Genomic DNA, 20117 nt, shown 5'->3' on the forward strand with positions numbered 1-20117 from the left:
TAAAAGGGAGACTTCCCTTTTGAGTATAAGGAAGGAGAATCCCCGACCCTCCCCCTTTGCCGTATCACTTCAAGCATCTGACCGATAACAGCCGGCCAGGTTCTGCTTAGCTTTTCGGGCTTCGTGGCCTTAACAACCCCACGCTGACCTTTCAGTCAACTCGCGCCGCTTTGCATACCTACTCACCGTTTCGGTGGCATGCAAATGCAGGGAGATATAGAGCTGGAGTTCCTGGGAGTGAGCGCAGTGCAGAGCCGTTGGGTGGCCCACCGTTTTAAAGTAATCATTAACTGGGCCGGGAAGTTTGGCGTGTAGATTTGGGCGTATTAATCGTCATGTATGTGGAAGGTGCATCAGATTGCTCCTTCAGTTTCCTCCTGCCAGGAATACATTCATGAGTAAATTCAGAATTTACTTTCAGCTGTTGGATTTGGAGGATTTTTACGCCACATGCGTTTTGTAATGTAACATGTTTGTTCACTGAACCTGTGCAGAGCCAGAATGGAAGGAAGTTGAATCCTACCTTGTTTTTATCAATAATTACAAGCTTTTTGCTTCTTCACTGTTGGCAGATTGTGTACACTTCTTATTATATTATTTATTATTCTGCGTCTGGTTGCTGTTGCTGCAGTTCAGACCAACCAAGCGATTGAACAAGAGGGTGAAAGGCTGAGGCAGTTTCTGTATGAGTGGTCTTTTTGTCCCATTTCTGTTTTATACATTTCAACTTTTACAATTGTCCTGTGGCATCAGCTTTAATTAAAAGCGTGTCTAACAGCAGGTAGCTGTGTCAGACCATATTTTTTGGTTTATTTAAAATAAACTATATGTCCTTTTTTTCAGATTCTCCCTGAAATGTTTTTGCACAGCTATGCTAGTTAGCTTTTAGCAGCAACTTTTATCTGGTGTTAATTTTTTTCCCTCTATGACAAAATCGGCTAATAAAATTTTGGAAATGCGTTTATGAAAAGGAATAAAATACCTGAGTATAACTATGTTTACATATTTTAGTCTTTGCATGAGAGCATTAGTCACCTAAAATAATTACAACACTTTCAAAGCCTTTTTCAAAGCTGTTGGCGGAGAGGCTGACGGGCTTCGAGAGGCTTTAAAGAAGATAAAAGTAACAGATACTGGTCTGTTCCTCCTTCTCAAATGATTAAATAATATAGATTGCATGCACAGTGTGGCCAAACACTGTGTGATGGCTAAATGTAATGTGGTGGAGGTTCAGCGTTTCTAGAAAGGAAGTGTTTCGTCATATTCACACCTGAATGTATCTCACACCATCTCCACAATGAGTGAGTGATTTTTCCACTGAAGGGGACGTTTGTCACTTCAAGCTTCTCTGATCAAGAGGTTACCTCTCTCTAAAACCACAGCGCGGCGTTTTAAAGTGGGGACGAGGTAATCCTGGAGTCCCGCGTTCATTATTCATCGACAGATAGCGCTTCCACCAGCGCGGCGGCCCCTCAGAATGTAAGGGCCACGGCGGGTAAAAGCCGAGTGGGTGTGGGTAACGCTAATATTCCCTATCCTCAGAGAGCGTCTCAGAGAGAGAGAGAGACATCTATCGTCCTCATCCCGCTGCTTTTATTTCACTTTCAGCTCGTCTTAAATTTCCATTATTCACCACAAAAAGCCAAACCGAGGCTTTTCACAGTGACTGTTTGACACTGATGGGCCCCTCCTCCTCCTCACACACACACACACACACACACACACACACACACACACACACACACACACACACACACACACACACACACCTCAGAGGACCATGTGGAGGACTATTATTAATCATGCCCTTATCAGCTCCTCACATCTCCAGCACTATTTGCTGTTTAATCACTAAAATAATATGGAGGGGAGGGCGGCGGTGCTGGGGTGGGGGTTTCAGGTTGCTATGGTGACTGAATGGAAAAGGTCAGGCGTGGTTTATCTTATCAGTGATAGGGAATGGTTACTAATTACAGATAGGTACGACCAGCGCTCGGTCCACCGGGCCCTGCCTTAAAACACTATCAGCAATCCACACCGGCCTGATATTAAAATTATCTCTGAAGTCATCCGCGTACACACACACACGCACATGCACACGCTCACACATACACATGCACACACACAGACCTCTTCTAGGCTTGGCATCAGGAGACTAAATCCCTATAAGACACCAGACCAGACGAGGCAAGGCCAGGCCAAGGAAGACAAGACATGCTATCATGGATGTCACCACCTAATAACCTAATAATATGCTTTAATGGAGGAGAGAGCGTCCTCCCTCTGCTGCTACCACTGGCTCGCAGCCTTTAAGCGAGACTCTGCCCTGCACCACTTTGTTTTGCACGACAGCAGAGAGAAAACTTCTCCCAGCTTTCTTCCTTAATCAACTTAACGTTACACTCCCACTGAGTCATATTAAAGGTTTATTTAAAAACCAGTAAGAAAAACACGTGTCATGGCTGGGTTATAGCTTTCTCCCCTTTTTGTGGCTTTAAAGAGTGTCAATAACAGGACTGGTGAGTAGGGGAGAGATTATATTGATAAATGTGAGGATTTATACCTTTTCTGTGTGGAAAATTGTATGGTCTATGTATGGAAATAATGAATTGCAGGCTGATTAATCACGAAACCCTAGCTCGCTACACATCTCTACACACAAAGGCACTGCAAAGGGGAACGTCTTGTGATCATTCACAGGCTGTTTTTTTTATTTGTGGACTTTACTACAGAATCTTTGAATGACTCTGACTTCATAGTGGGCTTCGGTGCAGCCCCTCTATTCATCCTCTGTGTGAAGCAGTCAGTATTAGCTCCTAAACAAAAGTAGAGTTTGTGTGCGGGCAGTTGATGAGCTCACAAACAGGCCTGAGATGGTTATGTGAGGTAGGGCTGCTCGATTATGGCAAAAATGATAATCACAATTATTTTCACTGAAATTGAGATCTCAATGACTTCAAAAAATAATATAAAATAGTGCAAATACTGATAACAGTGCAAATGTTTGCAATATAAAAAATAAATGAAAAATGTAAACATCTATGTTTAGTGAACTTTGCAGTGTTGCTCTGTGGTGCAGCTGTAACCGGTGTGATTCTGCGTTGTGTCTGATAAAAAAGGTAAAAGAAAGAAAGACCTCCAAGTAAATAATTTGCCCACTCCAGCTCCTCTCCCACAGGGGAATTGTAGAAAAGGGGCTGCATTTATTTTTACATTGAACATAAAGTATGCATTTACACGTAACATATTTGACATAAGATAAAACAAAAACAACAACATGAAATCCGACATACCTGATCAAAAAAGGTAAAAGAAAGAAAGACCTCTAAGTAAATAATTTGCCCACTCCAGCTCCTACGACCAAATACAAACAGTGGAAGAGGGTTAGCTCAACCCACCACAACATCCAAGCTAGCAAGGAGTATATATTCATGCTAGCATTTATGGCGCCTAAAACACATTTATGATACACACATACTACACACTTATAACATCTAACAAAAACAGGCTTAATAATTACAATAATTGAACTAAAATCACAATCAGAAACATCCAGGTGGCTAAATATGAATTATATGTGTGTTTTAAGGTGTTGGAAAGAAATGACACCCACCTCTCCCACAGGGGAATTGTAGAAAAGGGGAGAGGCAAAAGGGGTACACTGTATTTATAGGGTTACACCAAAGAAGAAGAAGAAAAGAATGAGGAGGGGCTCTAACTGACAATGAACATAACTACAGGCTTGGAGGTCCTAGAAGTCAGGTATAAAAGGAGCAGTTTGGGGGTTTAGAACACATTTTGTGTAATTATAACAATGTGATTTATGACCCTGTTACACAGCTACTGTAGCAACGTTTACACACTGTGTCTACTTGATCCACGTCTGACTCCGCGAACACATAATGTTTCCACACCACTGAAGTTTTTTTTACCTCTTTTCAACCAACAGCAGTCACTCTCCTCTCCAAATAACTTCTGCTGAGCTTTCCGAGCTTCCCTCGGGTCCTCTTAATCAGCGGTCCCCAACCCCCGGGCCTCGGACCGGTACCGGTCCGTGAGTCGTTTGGTACCAGGCCGCGAAATGTATGGTTTTCAGGGTTTTTATTGGTTTTCAGCGTTATTTTGTTATCGTTTTTATCGTTTACTCGGTTTTCCTGGGTCTTTTCACGTGTGTTATGAATAAATCTTCTTTTTTTCGGTACCGGTACTAGTTTTATTTTGTTGTATTTATCCGCGACACCTTAAAGGCCGGTCCGTGAAAATATTGTTGGGCATAAACTGGTCCGTGGTGCAAAAAAGGTTGGAGACCGCTGCTCTTAATTGTTGTGACACGTGTTCGAAACGCAGAGAGGTGCGCTCGATTTGCCACACGGAGCAGCGCGAGAGTAAAGCACGAGGGAGGGGCTAATAATCGTCTCAGTCATTTTTAATGATCGTTGAAAGCTCAGATCGTAATCGTGATTAAAATTCGATTAATTGAGCAGCCCTAATATGAGGGCTATCCTACAGAAGCACAAACACACTGAAGCAAAGTGTTCAGCGCAGTTTCGATTCACATTGTTAGCTTCTAATATAAAATAAAAGAGTCAGCCTATGGAAACCTGTTTGTATGTAAAGTGTGATGTTTAAGCATCTGTTCTAAGAGTGAGCGACATATTTTTTTATCAAGGAAACCATGGAAACAATCTTCTAATTTCTGGAAATGTTACATGGAAGCACGCTGTTGCCTTTTATCATATCACCTCTGCAACCTGCTGCCATTGGGAATGATTAAGAGCTCGATGCCGAACACATCAGCCACATTTCTTTTTGTGTGTTTGTACGCAAGATTGCTGCAGTTACAGATCCAAGCAGTGCAGACTTCACACTGAGCAATAAACAAACAGAAATGGTCCTTTTAGTTCAGCGCTGAAGAATTCTTACTGCACGACTGGCCCTCCATACACCGTGATAAAACACTGAGCTGTACCTCTGGCTGAATTCCACATTAATGATGCATTGGAAACGTGACGTGATTCTGTGGAGTGCATCTGAGAACTGGCGTCAGTCATGTCAAACTCGGGGGCAAATTGGGAAACCGTCCTGCGGTCCGAGCCCTCAAAATTTCAAGTTCTCTTTGTAAGTCGTGCATAAATCGTCCTCCTGGGTACCTGTGGCCAAGGTAGAGCGAGACTTGTACTAATAGGAAGATTAGTAATTTGATTACTTGCTTGCCAAGATATCCAACCCTACATAAACAGCATGAATGGGTGATTGTGGCAGAGCAGGAAAGTGATACATAAATACCAGTTTATTTACCTTCTGGCCTATTATTAGTTTTAAAAGTGAGTGTCTGTGAGTGCACGGGCGTTTGGCATGACAGACCAGCAGATCTGATGATATGTAATCAGAGATGGGCAGATGGTAACGCGTTACTGTAATCCGATTACTTTTTCCAAGTAACGAGTAAAGTAAGGGATTACTATTGCAAAAATGGTAATTAGATTACTGTTACTTTCCCGTAGGAACGCTGCGTTACTGCGTTACTAAAACCGCGATTTTTTTTCCAAGAATGTCTCATGACAGTGACGTAAGCGAGTGCGACGTTCGTGACAACAGCTGTGTGCAGATCAACAATGGATCATATATCGAGTGCAGAGAGAGTATGAGCGTGCAGCGTTTAAAGCGTGGAAGTACTGACCTTACTTTGAGTTTGATTCCATAAAAAGTGACAAAAACATTAGTGTCTGTTGTGCGTGGGAAGAAAACTTCTTTTTACAGCAAAAAGAAGTTGTTTTTTTTTACAGCAAAACTTCTTTTTACTCGGTGCTTGTTTGGATAAACAAGCACCGAGTAGCTACGACGTAATGGGAAACTCACAGAGAAACTCGCGGATTCTTCCACTGACCGCTGCACACCTGCACCAGGGTAACCCTCCGCCTACCCCACTCCTGCTTTACAGGTGAAAATAGAGCAACAGGACCGCTAGTCTTTGACTTTATTTATTTTCTGCTGTGTTTTACTTGCATCTATTTGAAAGACTGAGTGTAAACACACAAAAAATATTTTATTTTATGTGCTGGAATGTGCAGAAAATAGGTTTAAATGTTAAACTAATTTCTTCCAGTCAGAGAATGTTGCAGATAATTTAATTTTTGCTTGATGCATAAAGTTAAAAGATTAAAACTAATAAAACAACTTTTAAAAAGAGACTTTTCCATTTTATTACATTTTGTATGATGATTATGCAGAAAAAGTAGAATTGGGCTGAAAGATCTATCACTTTATCACCTATTCAGGTTGTAAATCGTGTTTTTAAAAAGTAACTAAGTAATTAATTACTTTTGAAAATAAGTAATCAGTAAAGTAACGGGATTACTTTTTTGGGGAAGTAATTAGTAACTGATTACTTTTTTCAAGTAACTTGACCAACACTATGTAATTACTTATTTCAGCAAGATAATGCCAAACCACATTCTTCCTGTATTACAGCATCACATCTCCATTATAAAGAAGTTTAGGTGTCATTTAAGAACGTGTGAGGCATTTTGAAACCAAAAATATGAATATTAAGCACCTTCAACTTTATTTCCAGAGTACAGCGAGTTGGTCTTGTCTGAAAAATGTGAAAAAAGATGATTTTTTTTTTTACCTTTCTTTGTATTTATAGCACTTTTAATGTGTGTAGCAGTTCAGAAAGAATATATTTTTGTGTTTTCTTTGACTCTATGGCCGAGTTTCTGTGACAGAAATGTTCATTTTTAAAAATTAGAGTTAAGGTAATCATTCAAACAGCAGAGGAGAGAAAAAAATAGCTCTGGAAGATTTTTTCTCATCGAATGACGCCGCCGCAGTGCGCTGGAAATATAGTGAATATCTCATTTTGCCTCATTTGTTGTGGGTTAACCAGTGAATTCATGAGAACAGTCATCAGCTGCAGCAGATGATGCAGCTCAGCGCGCTCTGTAGATGTTGTAGATGAACAATTAAACACCTGCCAAACAAGCGCGGCTCAGTTCGTCAGAGGAAAGTTTGCCTAATTTCATCTTGTACGGCGATGCATCCCTCAGATGTGGAAGAAACAGTCGTTTGTGTGTATTTGCATGTGGCTATACAAGTGAAGAAGCGAGTATTGCTGTGTGTGTGTGTGTGTGTGTGTGATCTTGTCTCAGCACCCTTCCATTTATCATCTCTGACATTTGGCTGTACTCCCCGTCTATCTGACCATCATCTGAGGAAAGCACATTTTTCCCATCAGAAATCCCGTTGTGACTTTTTGCGTTGGAGGGGTGTGTGTGTGTGGGGGGAGGGGGTTGCTGATACTTCCTTTGGTGAGGCAGAGAGATACATAGATGTGAGCGAGCGCATCTTTTCTTGGCTCTGCTCCTCCGCCTGTGTGTGCGTGTGGGCGCATGCGTTCGATCCATAGAGTAATTATGGATATGCCTTTTGCGAGAACACACACACACTTAACATGGATGTTATCTGGGTAGTGAGGGCTCCACTGATGCCCTGCCTCTTGAAAATACCCCCTTTCTTTGCTGCTGCCAGCCATGCAGCGGGTTATATTTAACCAGTTATCTCCTTTACATCCCCTCTTCATGCTCCACAGGGCTATCGCAACAACACTGCTGCCACCATCTCACTTTATTTTTATTTTTATTTTAAGCCTTGTGACAGGAGGCGGAGATAACAGATGCAAAGCCAAGTTGTGAGTGGCGTACCCCCCCTTTCTCCTTCTCTATTTCTGCTCTCTTCAACAAAAAGACTGCCCCCTCATCTTTCCATCTCTCCTTCCTCTTGTTTTTCTTTTACTTTGCTTGTCTGAGTCTTTATCTTTATCATTTCTCTGGCCTTTTATCTCGCCTCCCACCCCTCCTCTCGCTCTCTCTCGTGGTATTTCTCTTGACTTCTCAGAGAGGGTTTCCTGCTAGAAGCTTCCTCTTGTTGGTAGTGGAGAGGCAGATTTACAGTAGGCAGCCGGAGATCACGCAGATGTACGACACCGTGGGATTCTCTCATGTGGAACGGTGGCATATTGAATTCTTTTAATGCCGTGTTTGGTGACTATTTATTGTGCACATCCTCGTCACACTTGACCCTCGGTTACAACAGGCGCGTGCAGAAAAAAAGCAACGTTTGGACAGAAGCTTTCTGTATGTTTGACGTTTAGAAACCTAAAAATCAAGCTGAGCTTCGCCTCTGTGACAGACTAATCCAAGTAGGCTGCTCGCGGTTTCATGACGTGCTTTTAATTCAGCAAAAACAAACAGGTTGCTGGAGAAAAGCAGCATCTATCTCACACGAGAAATCGTCAGCGTTGAGAAAAAGTGCAGGTTAGGAAACATTTTTAAACCGGTGACAGCACAGAAGCTCCTGAAATCCAATCTGGGAGCAATCAGCTGTGTTGGGAGGAGAAAAGAGTATAGTTGTTAGGCGGATCAGACCATTAAGATGATTTACATCCTTTAATTAACTTGGGGAAAAAAAATCAACACCGCGATGGTAATTATAGAAGAAATGTGTGAGAAAAAGAGTATTTAGAAGTGTTTCCTTTGCTTATAGGATAATAAGAGAGTCATGTCTCAGGGCAAACTGCAGATAAGAAGGCAAGAGAAATGATCAGATCACTGAGGTAACTCTTCTGTTATTTGGCAAAAAGAAGCATCTGATAAGCGGTACTTTTAAGAAGTAAACTTTCGATTTTACTGATCACAGCTAAAGATTAAATCTCTGAACACCCACCACGTCACCAGTAATCGTCTATGATTGAGCTTTTGTTCTAGGAACATTTTCAGAGACTATGAGCCGTCTCAAACTTCAGGGGTTAACAGAACCGTGTTTGTAGATGGGTTACCGATGACTCGGGTTCATCAAGTCTTCATCGGTGACAGCTCTAACCCCACACTGCCAACACTTGGGATAAAAACCAGACTTTCACCCTCTATTTGCTACAATCTGATGTCACACAGAGTTTATACTCGGGAGCAGGCAGATTAAAAAATGGCTAATGTCCACGCATTACACATGCAACCCTACCATGGTAGGTGCTATAAAAGTTCAGTTTATGTGTAAAATGTCTTCTTGGGTTTCATTTTACCGGTAAGAATAGTCTATCTAATAGAGATCAGGGGTCTCGAACTCCAGGCCTCGAGGGCCGGTGTCCTGCAGGTTTTAGCTGTGTCCTTGATCCTTCCCCGTGTCCAAATTCATGGGCTGCTTCCTCCTGAGGCCGCATTTGTAGACCGATTACGTAACAGCAACGCGCCGAAGGCTGTCCAAATTCGTAGACTCCTCCGAATGCAGCCGACAAATGCGTCCTCCTTTTCCCCGAATTTGAAGGATGGGTCGGGTGTGTCCTTCTTGGCCCACCATATCCCAGAATTCATAGCGCGGCCCAGCCAAACTCCAGTTTCCAACAATGGCGGCCGCTACTAAGTTTTAAAATTACTCTTACTAATCTTTCTGGGTCACAAAATAAACTTTTAACATATTTTCAGGCGAGAAAGTAGCTGTGTAGACATCAAATATCTGCTCGGTTTATCAAGATATCGCATATTTGCAAAAGTGCTTCGACGTTTTCGGAGACGTCTGCTACCCACCAGCTCGATAGCTCGCCGGGAGCTCGAGGGTCACTGATGCGGCCGAGAACGGCACAACTCCCGGCACATCATTTTCAGATCACCGCGGACTTTCGCTGCTCGGGTTAAACGTAATATATAAGTCACTTAGACAACCTAAAAATGTTATTGTTGGACTTTTTTCAGTGTTTTGTTTGTTTGTGAGTAAATCGGTTTGGCTGAGATTAAAGTTATTAGATTAGATAAAATAAAACTTTATTAATCCCCCGGGATTTTCACACAGCTGACTAAACATCAAACAGAAAACTGATTAAACAGAAGTGTGTTCTTGATCCAACACAGCAGATTTAAATGGCTAAATTACCTCCTCAACATGTCGTGAAGTTCTTCAGAGGCCTGGTAATGAACTATTGACTATTGAACTGTTGACCCAGGGTGAGATCTAAAACCTGCAGGACACCGGCCCTCGAGGCCTGGAGTTCCCCACCCCTGGTCTAGATCATATAAATCAAAGCACAGTTGTTGTGCTAGGTTAGCTCCCTACTGCACAGTTGTTTGCACAAAAAAGGAGGGAAAATATTAAATTTCACTGCCTGTCCAAGTACTGTTTACCTCTGCACATGTACAAACAAACCTCAAAACCTCATTTTTTTTCTAAAATATGTTTAAATGATTAAAGCCTGATGATTGTAGTTACCGTTATGTCAGTTGTTCAGTGAGTCCAGTTAGCAGAGGTGAAGCCTAGCCTAGCTCTGCCAATCAAAGCAGACACTTTAAGACTTTAAAGCAGGGGTGGGGAACTCCAGGCCCCGAGGGCCTCCTCCTGCAGGTTTTAGATCTCACCCTGGGTCAACACACCGGAATCACATGATTAGTTCATTACGAGGCCTCTGGAGAACCTCAGTCGTGTCCAAATTCATGGGCTGCATCCTCCTGAGGACCCGGCCTTCGCGGTCTACGTGGGCTGGGTCCTCAGAAGGTCGGGTAGGCCGGAAGTAAACGGCTGTGAAATTGGACGGTCTAGCCTTCAGATTAGCGTCACCGCTGTCTCGGTGAAGTTTAATAAACTCGGCCGTCTGTTCCTTGCTGTCTAAAATATAACAGGACACTGGAGTAAACTCTCGACCGTCTCACACTTCTGTTTAATCAGTTTTCTGTTTGACGTTTAGTCAGCTGTGTGAAAACTAAGGAGGAACCCACCCGGGGGATTAATAAAGTTTTATTTTATCTAATCTAATAACTTTAATCTCAGCCAAACCGATTTACTCACGAACAAACAAAACACTGAAAAAAGCCCAACAATAACATTTTTAGGTTGTCTAAGTGACTTATATATTACGTTTAACCCGAGTAGTGAAACTCCGCGGTGATCTGAAAATGATGTGCCGGGAGTTGTGCCGTTCTCGGCGGCTTCAGTGACCCTCGAGCTCCCGGCGAGCTATCGAGCTGGTGGGTAGCAGACGTCTCCGAAAACGTCGAAGCACTTTTGCAAATATGCGATATCTTGATAAACCGAGCAGATATTTGATGTTCACACAGCTACTTTCTCGCCTGAAAATATGTTAAAAGTTTATTTTGTGACCCAGAAAGATTAGTAAGAGTAATTTTAAAACTTAGTAGCTGCCGCCATTGTTGGAAACTGGAGTTTGGCTGGGCCGCGCTATGAATTCTGGGATATGGTAGGCCACGAAGGACACACCCGACCCATCCTTCAAATTCGGGGAAAAGGAGGACGCATTTGTCAGCTGCATTCGGAGGAGTCTACGAATTTGGACAGCCTTCGGCGCGTCGCTGTGACGTAATCGGTCTACAAATGCGGCCTCAGGAGGAAGCAGCCCATGAATTTGGACACGGGGAAGGATCAAGGACACAGCTAAAACCTGCAGGACACCGGCCCTCGAGGCCTGGAGCTCCCCACCCCTGATTTCAAATGTAACAATAAAAATGAAACAAATCGCCCACCACAGAGTTGTTATGAAGGGGTACAGGCTGTTTTTTAACTAGCTGTGGAGCTAACCTATAGTTTTTTCATTTCTACATCAGCTTAATTCTTCAGCAGGAAAGGTTGCTGCTTTGTCTCTATTTTAATTAAATACTTTTTACTCACTTTACTTCTTCAGAAAACACCAAAAATAATGCCGAGTTATGGGTCACACATAAATCGGACAACTTTTAAGGTCCCGAAATCTTTGAAACCAGTTTGACTCGTTCAGGAAAAGCATTGAAAGCCCATGTAGATTAGAAGAAGACGCTTCAACTGTGTGCTGGAAGTTGCTGTAATAGTTGAAGGTCATGCCTGCAGATGTCTTGAGAGTAGTTTCACCTAAACGCATCATTTATAAATGACATCATTTCCACACAGACACAAAGCCTCCCCTGAGCAGTTTTCATTGCACTCTGTCATGTTTTTGTCTCTGTTGTGTCGCTGTTTTCCCTCCCTCCCAGAGTGTGTTTAGTCTCATATTAACAGAAACATTTGTGTGTGTCTGTGTGTGTGTGTCTCTTGTGTTCAGTCCTTCTGTGCAACTGTTCCTCCAGCGAAGCGTGCAGTGATATTCGGGGTTAGAGTCGAAGCTCGACGAAGACTCCGATGACGAAAAGGCGAATAGAAGTGTTAAGAAAATCGAGGTTAAGCGTTTTAATAATAAACCGCTGCCTCTTACGATGTTAACAACATGGCGTGCAGAGCTGGTTCATGTCAGAAGACGACGCGGTGTTTGGGGTCACTCAGACTGGAAGGGCGAGCGAGGGAGGACCACATCGGTCTCTTTCCTCCTGCATACCGTTATAATCTCGAATCTGCCTCCCGTCTCCAGTTGAGATCGAGATGTCATGCGGACACACAAGCAGTCACACAAACACACACATTGGCAGTGAAACTGACCACTAATCAGTGTAAAAGTTAAATAAAAACAAATGCACGATCACTGCTTTTCTCACATGTGCACACTTTGCTGTTGAGGCTGTGCACGAACCTGCTTCTGCAGCTCCTGCCGTTAGCCTGCTCTAACCGCACGAATAGGCAGACACCAGGAACCGAGTGGGAAATTTCTTTAAAAAATTGGCAAAAGTGAAGCTTTTCAGGTTTCTGGATGTAATTTAAAGACATCCTCATGGAAATGTAGAATTCATTTTCAGATATTATTTCCTGCAAAGCCCAAGATGACCCGTTCTTGTACGTCGGAGCGGCGATAAAAGCACGTGATCTTTAACAGCTTACGAGGATGTAGCATCTAATCTTTGGATCAGCCGCCCTTATTGCATGAGCTCTGTGGTTTCTGTTACATGTGTACTGAAAACTCCTCCTCATAGGTCGACCTTTTCGCCTTGTTTTACATACTTACACATAGATACACAACTTTCAGAAACTAAAAGTGTCTAACATGTTGCTGTTTTCTCTTAAAAGCATTTCCCTTTGGATGTTCACAAAGGGTCAAAGACAATGTTTAAAAAAGAGCTGGACATTAACCCCAGCCCTAGATAAGTCGCTGACTATGTCACTGTCACTGACCAGAGAGATTAAATTGTATCCCTTATTTAATCAGAAAAGAAAGGCAGCTTTTCAGCCCTGCTCTGCTCACTTTCAGAGTGTTTTTGGATGCGAGACAGAGGCGTGTCGCGCCTGTGCCGTGCTGTTTGAGTCTCGCTCGTCTGTGGATTACAGGAGTACATGAATGAGTCCCATCAGTAATTCTCCACGTATGCGTCTCACTACCACGATGAGTACATGGGTGACCTTTCACTGAAAAAACTGTGTGCGTGTAGATGTGTGGGTGAAAATTCTCACGAGTTTACTCAAGGCCAAGTGTCTTTATATCAGCGGAGAGGAGCAGAGATATGGAAAGAAACACTGTCTCTGATATGATTTGAGGATAGAGCGATGATGGGTAGACTTCACAAACTGCATGACCTTGTGTAGGCATGTGTGCGTTTGTGTGTACGCGTCTAGAGGAACCAGTTAGCGCTTCCTGACCTTCGGTTGTCCACTCCGAGAAACCTTCTGGCCGCTCTGTAACTCCTCTTTTTTTTAAGTGCACGAGCGCCTTTGAATGTATCAGCCTTGTGTTCCCGCTCCACTCGCTGGCCTTGCCTGGCTGTTGGGTTTGGGGAGGTAAAGGGAGGGGGTGCTGGTTGTAGATAGGAGGGGATTCAATAAGTAGTTGAATCAACCCCTCCTCCCCCTGTGGATCGTAGGACGGTGGGAAAGTTCAAATCTGCTGCTATTTTCTATCTTTTATCAGCCAGGCTTATCGGCTGGCTTTCTCGTCTGCATGCCTGCTTCAATAGTCCAGGGTCTCAGCTCCGGCTTCATGGTAACTGCTTTCTAACTCCTTTTCTTCAGACTCCTCCCTTTTGAAATGCCACCTGTTTTTACTCCCTTTTCCCGTCTACATTTTATCATCAGAGCATGAAAAGACAAAGAATACATATACACATGTAACTCATGTATACCAATGCAGATTTTTGAGAGTAAATCTTCACCCACACCTGCTGATATTCTTACTATCAGTTGTAAATGAAAAGGGAAAATGATGAGGGCTCTGTTTGTTAACTCTCCACTCGTGTGTTGAGTGTGTGTCTGTTCAGCCATTTTGGCTGAAGGAAACAAATCCCTGATGCTACACGTGCTGCAGACAGAGGGAGTCAGAAACAGCGGTTTGGAGCCGCTCTGCTGGACAAAATATGTAATGACACCATTTTTCTGCTTTAGGCCCCGTTTAAGTAAAACAAACATCATTTTTTCACTCATATCTCTGAGCATGGATGGGATTTGTTACATAGTAACTCTTCAGCCCCATTCCCTGATAGCAGACTAGAAAAAATATATTTCTATAAATAAAATCTTTGGAAAGTAATGAAAGTGGCATTTTGTTTTGATTATTTGCTGCCTAAAAAGAGCAGCTAATCCATAAAAGCTAGTCGCGATCTTAAGACTCTTGTGGTTTTTGGTAGTCTTTGTGGTTTGGGGGTCACCGCTCACAGTGAATCTGACTCAACATGAAGCAGAGCTGCAATTATTCTGCAAACAGAAGCCTGTTTAAGCGTTTACATGATTTCAGTGATGCGTTGAGTTGGCAGGTTTGTGGCAGTCATCTTTTTTTTACTTTTTATGGTCGTGGACCAAAGATCCAGATGAAAAAGTGAACCCTATTTTGTCCTCATTAGCTCATAAGGCTGATAGCTGTTGCCTGGTTTCCTCAGCTAACATGTGGAGCATGGTTTAACCAGTTGGTACACACGCTCACTTTTCATTAGCTTTTAAAAGGAACACACCGCTTGCTTTGGCTGCATTTAAGCTGCAGACTGAGGTTCCTGTGCGATGCATGTGGGAGTGAGGCGTCCTTGAGGAAAATGAAACAGTCTGTCAGGGCGAGTGCGTCTGAAGTGCTGCCAGAGAAGAAACGGTTGTGAAACAGAATACCAAAGGGAGGACTTGATCCAACACATCATGCGGTGTCTCAACAGCACGTGTGGCGTACGAAGCGGCTGCAAAAAAACAAGCTTATAAAACTTTTAGCTCACTGAGACAGATCTGCCTGCTGCGCGGCGTGCAGTCTGGCCTTTTGTTTGTTAAAGTGTGCAAAATGCAGCCAAAATGGCAGCAAGCTGAGCAAAAACAACGACGAGGCAGGCGCTGTTCAGAGAAGGCGAGAGGTGACTTTGTATTAGTCACACCAGCCTGATAGGATCTTTCTGTCAAAGGTGATGAAATCTGCTGAAATGCAACATCTCCAAAATGTTATCGCACAATCTCAGTCATGTAGTTCAGTTTGAACTCGCTGCTGTCGAAACGCCGTGCGCTGCTTCGTTCCTCGACGGTGCAGCGACCTGCTGGGATTAACTGACGCCTGTTTTTCTTAAACTGACCCAGGATCAAACATTTATACATTTATCCTCTCCTGTAGGGGCGCAGTCGCACTCACAATTCACACACAGCAAAGAAAGCAAAGTGAATTAATTGGCCATGATTGTTACTGTGACGTGCTGCAGACGGTCAAAAAGAAGATATAATTAAAGAGCAGAAATGTGCCCTGATGCAAGCATGTTAGTGTTGCGTGACAGTAGTTAAAGCAGGAGTGCAACATAGAGAAAAGCTTGTTGGGGGGTAATTTTTGGGGAAAAGTCGCTGATTTTATTTAATTTCTCCTGTTTAAACGTGAAGTTTTTGACCTGTTGACCACTGAAATGGACATTTTGGCGCCCGGTCTAGCCTCGAATAAGTGTTACAAAGTTCTCACACTTTTAATTAGTGGAAGTGCACAAACTGCCAACAACGAGGACTTAGCTGGAGCCTCTGGAGCGTCTGCGCTTCAGTCGGGGACACACGAGAGGTGTTCACGGGATGCTTCCTCACTAACTGGGCTAAAATAATTATTTGCACCTCCTCAGACAGAAATCCCACCATTTTTGATTTCAGGCATGACTCCATCATCAGGAGAGAATATCTAGTGGCAGCCGCCACAACCAGCTGCTTGTTCGACACACGTGGAAGTTTCTGTTGTGGTCTAACTACACTTTTAACGTCTGCGTTCTGCCCTCAACCCTCTGAGAACCAATCAGCAAGCATTAACACAACCCTAATGGGCCTCATCAGCTTGTTTGTTGTCTCCAAGCAGGTGTAAATAATAATTTAGCTGTAAATCTTTTAGCTTCTGTTCAGAGAGGACTGACTCAGTTCTGCTGCGCCCCCTGCTGAACTGAAGCCAGTTCCTGAACAATGGGATTAATAGGAAAAGGGAGCTCTGGCTCTGTTCCGCTCTCTGCTCCTGAAAGTTCCCGATGAGTGTGAAAAATGAACCTTTCCAGAATTGTGTTGTCTCCGGTTTGAGCTGATGGACACGGACAGTGTACAGGGACGCTGATGAGAGCAGCGTCTGACCCGTTCGGTTAACAGATGCTTAGTGAGGCTGCTCTCCTTCCTCAGAGCCCTGTGATAAAGGCGTGTGTCTGCTCCACTGTATGTGTGAGCGTGTACAGTAGCAGCAACACGGCGGCGCTGCTATCAGGTCTGAAGCAACACGGTGTTCCAACATGTAACGCAGCGGCAGGGAGATTTATTTCAGCGAGCTCGGCCCGCTGAATAGTCCTCCTGAGAGGCTCCGGACTATCAGATAGGCCTGCTGTGAAGGGGCTACTGATCTCCTCCTCCAGGGCTAGTTTTCTCTCTGGGGGGCATGAAGAATACCCCGCCGCCGGGCCATCCATCAAGGCCGCGAGTCGGTGAGGCTGTCTGTGCCACTGTGGGGGCGGTGTTGTGTGCTATCTCTCCACCTGCCCTCATCGTGGCCAAAGCAAGTATCTCCTCCTCCTCAGAGGAAAACTAATTGTTGGTGTCGAGCCTCTCAGTCCGTTTCCATTACACTGCATCAGCCTGTCCACTGCTTCCTGTCTTCTCTGTCTCTGCACCGTGGTTCAGACGCTGTCCCACCCCGCCATCTCCCCAGGACCTTTATCGGGGAGACGGCTTTGCTCATTAAGGAGTTAATTTTCTCCCTCCTATCTCTGATTAGTATAGTCAACCTAAAGCACTGTGAATTCTTTAAATTTTCTTCCTTGTTATCAAAAAAGGGAGAGGGAGAGAAAAAAAGATGGGAATGGGGGATATTTAATCGTTTAAGTAGTCTTCCTCGGGAACTAGATTTCTCTCTCTGTCCCCCTCCTCTTCCCACCAATGTAAAGAAATCTTTGCTGAAAGCCGGCCCAGCTCAGTAATTCAGTTTTTAAAGCATGAGGATGGAGGAGGAGGAGGTGGTGGTGGAGGGGGGTGGTGGTGGCGGCGGTGGCGGGAGAGTGAGGGAAGAGAGAAGGAGAGAGGGAAAAAAAAAACGACTTGATGAAATTCCGCTATCAGCTCCGAACCAATATGCAAAATATCTCGCTGGAAATCAAATAGCTATTATGTTTTCATTTCCACGTCGGCGTATTTGCTTAATGAAGAGGAGACAGATCAGACCGGCAGAGAGAGTCTGCAGGAGCCGATAACCGCCAACGGCTCCCAGCTATCCGCACAGAGTGACGCTCCCAGTCACTCCGCTTTTTCACCGGGAAGGAAGAAAAAAAAAGGGAAAGGGGGTGGAGGGGAGGGAGAGACAGAGGGAAGGTGATGGAGTGCAAGGAATGGAGAGAGCGCGAGTGATATCGAAAGGGGACGGAGAAGAAGAAAGAGAGGTGGCGGCGGCGGCGGGGGTGGCGGGGATGAGAGATAATGACAGAAAGAGAAGAGGAAGTGAGGATATAAAGGAGAGACTGCAGGTTGAGATGAGCGATGAGAGAAGAGATGGAGAGAATTTGAGTTTCACAGAGAGGCTGAGGAAACAGGCTCTCTGTAGCATGTTTCTTCACGAGTGTTTAGGCCTTTGATGTTCGCTATCGTGCCGGGTTCACCTCGCCGCCACTGCAGCGTCATCATCAGCCTTCCAGTACGCCGTGTGCCTCAATCATGGCCGCGATGGACGTTTCCTACCTTTCCTTTCTTTATAATTCAATAAACTTGAGCCTTACATGAGTTGATACTTTGCTGATATTTGCAGAAAATGTAACGAATGAACCTAAACTTCCACAAACTGTAACAGTGTTACTGATAACTGTTTCTCTTCCATCCTGTTCATGTTTTAAGCTAAATGCAATGAAAGAAGATTTGGAAATTAAAAAATCTCAGCAAAGGAGTGAAAGTCAGTGTGTGCTGAAGTCTCAGACGGTCGATACACGACTCAGATTCTTAAACAATAACTGGTTAATGTGAGCGTGCTCGACCTGACGAGTCAAATGGTTACGATAAAGATATAAAGGAGCACGATGATGTGAGGTTTTGAAACTCACTCTGTTCTGACTCATCATGCAGGTCTCACTGAAAACACAAATACCAACTCGTTTCAGAGCATTTAGGACACGGGGGCTCTGCAGACCTCACCCTGCAGGATGTCAGCCCATGCACCCCCCCTCCTCCCACGTGTGGAGATGATCAATAAGTCCCCAGAGTTTCAGTTTCTATTGCTTTGCTTGAGTTTGTCGTAAGCGTGCACATCAACAGTGCTGCTCAGCTCTGATGCTAAAAGCTGAGCTGATTTTTATTGAAGCTGAACTGAAACGGCGGCCTGCGCGGACACTTCCTCCCGCGGCGCGAGCACCGACGGCGGGGACGGTGGCCTTGGAGGAGCGATAAGAGCCCACGCAGCGTCGAGGAGAGTGCTTAAAGTGCAAAGTTGATTAAAAGTATTTCCTCTGTGGTGGGTAATTCTCTGCTCTGATCAATAAGTGGCTCCTCTCCAGTGCGCGACTCTGTGTCAGGTACCTCAGGTTCTCCCTCTCTCTCTGAAGAGGCAGCTCACACATCCTCCTCTCCTTCCCATTCTCTCCTCCTTTTCTTTCTCTAAATATCCTCTTTTAATGTTTCTCTTCACAAGTCTGTGATTTTGTGATACAAGCGCGCCTCTCTCCCTCTCCTTCTCTTGCTTTCAGCTCTAATGTATTTTTTGTGCGGCGGGTTATTAGCGTGAGAGCGGCGAGGCTTTCGTCTGTTTAATCAGCTTGTTGAGCATGCAGGTTTGATGTGTGTTGTCTCTGTGTTTAATCAGCGAGCTGCTCGCTGCAGGTTTGATGTGGACGGAGAGTTAATAAAGCAGTATCTTCGGCGCCTTCATCAGCTGCAGCACTTTGTTCTGCCTCTCCTCGCGCCTCCGAGACAGACAGCCGCGGTCTCCGTGAGGGAGCTTAAGTAGTCCCGTAGCGCCGCGTCAGTGCCGGTCCCATCTCGACGGGCGATTGGATCGCTCCTCTGTCAAATTGGGGTTGTTGCTGTAATTCGGGACCTTTGCAGTGTGAAGTTTGGTTCATCTTTTGAAATACGTCCAAACAAAAAAATTCTCACAGTAGAAAAGCAGAAGTTTGTGGTTGAACCTGAACGATTTCTCTTTATAGAGTGCTGTTAATCATTTATTGCATAAATACCTGCGAGTGAAATGTGACCATAGCATCTAGCAAAACTATTTATCAGCTTGTCAGTTATCATGTGATCAGATAGTCCCTAATCTAATCTCTGACCTTTTTTTTTTTTACTTTTTGTTAAGACTCAGACACCAAGGCACCGAGAGGTTTGTCATAGTCTGCTCATAGTTTCTTTTTTGTGGATATACATATTCCTAGAAATAATTAGCTAACTTCTATGGTTCTGTTCATACAGTACGCTGTAAATAACTCCCAGTTTTTTGTCTCTTACCTGCACAAATCATAGTTTGACTGCTGATAGATTTGTCGATACAAAGTTTGATGACATCCTTTGGAATTCAAATACTGATAATGTATTAATAGTAAAGTTTTATTATTATTTCCAGTATTTCTGTGATAACATTGTTACCTGGTACGTGTTTGACCATGACAATCATTAACAATCTGATATCATGCCAGCTGCAGTCGCTCAGTTTTAGTCTCTGTTCAGAAAAATGCTGAAAAATGGGACTCCTTGTGTTGATACCATACCATACCACCTTTATTTATAAAGCACTTTAACATAAAACCAGAGTTCATAAAGTGCTGTACATGCTAATAGCATAAGTAAAG

At 43.9% G+C, this 20117-nt stretch overlaps 1 protein-coding gene and 1 long non-coding RNA gene across 3 annotated transcripts in view; both read left to right on the forward strand.

The window, feature by feature from the left end:
- zfpm1 (zinc finger protein, FOG family member 1) overlaps positions 1–20117 on the forward strand; it is a 128474-nt gene that overhangs the window by 31272 nt on the left and 77085 nt on the right. The gene's annotated exons all lie outside the window — the stretch shown is intronic.
- The window catches only part of LOC146513476 (uncharacterized), a 34030-nt gene that overhangs the window by 10176 nt on the left and 3737 nt on the right, over positions 1–20117 (forward strand). For both annotated transcript variants that reach the window (XR_014874965.1, XR_014874966.1), the window contains one exon: positions 7–20087. This is a non-coding gene — a long non-coding RNA (uncharacterized LOC146513476). The remainder of the gene's footprint in view (positions 1–6; positions 20088–20117) is intronic.

The sequence above is a fragment of the Neolamprologus multifasciatus genome, chromosome 7, assembly GCF_963576455.1.
Source record: "Neolamprologus multifasciatus chromosome 7, fNeoMul1.2, whole genome shotgun sequence".
Lineage (NCBI taxonomy): Eukaryota > Metazoa > Chordata > Actinopteri > Cichliformes > Cichlidae > Neolamprologus > Neolamprologus multifasciatus.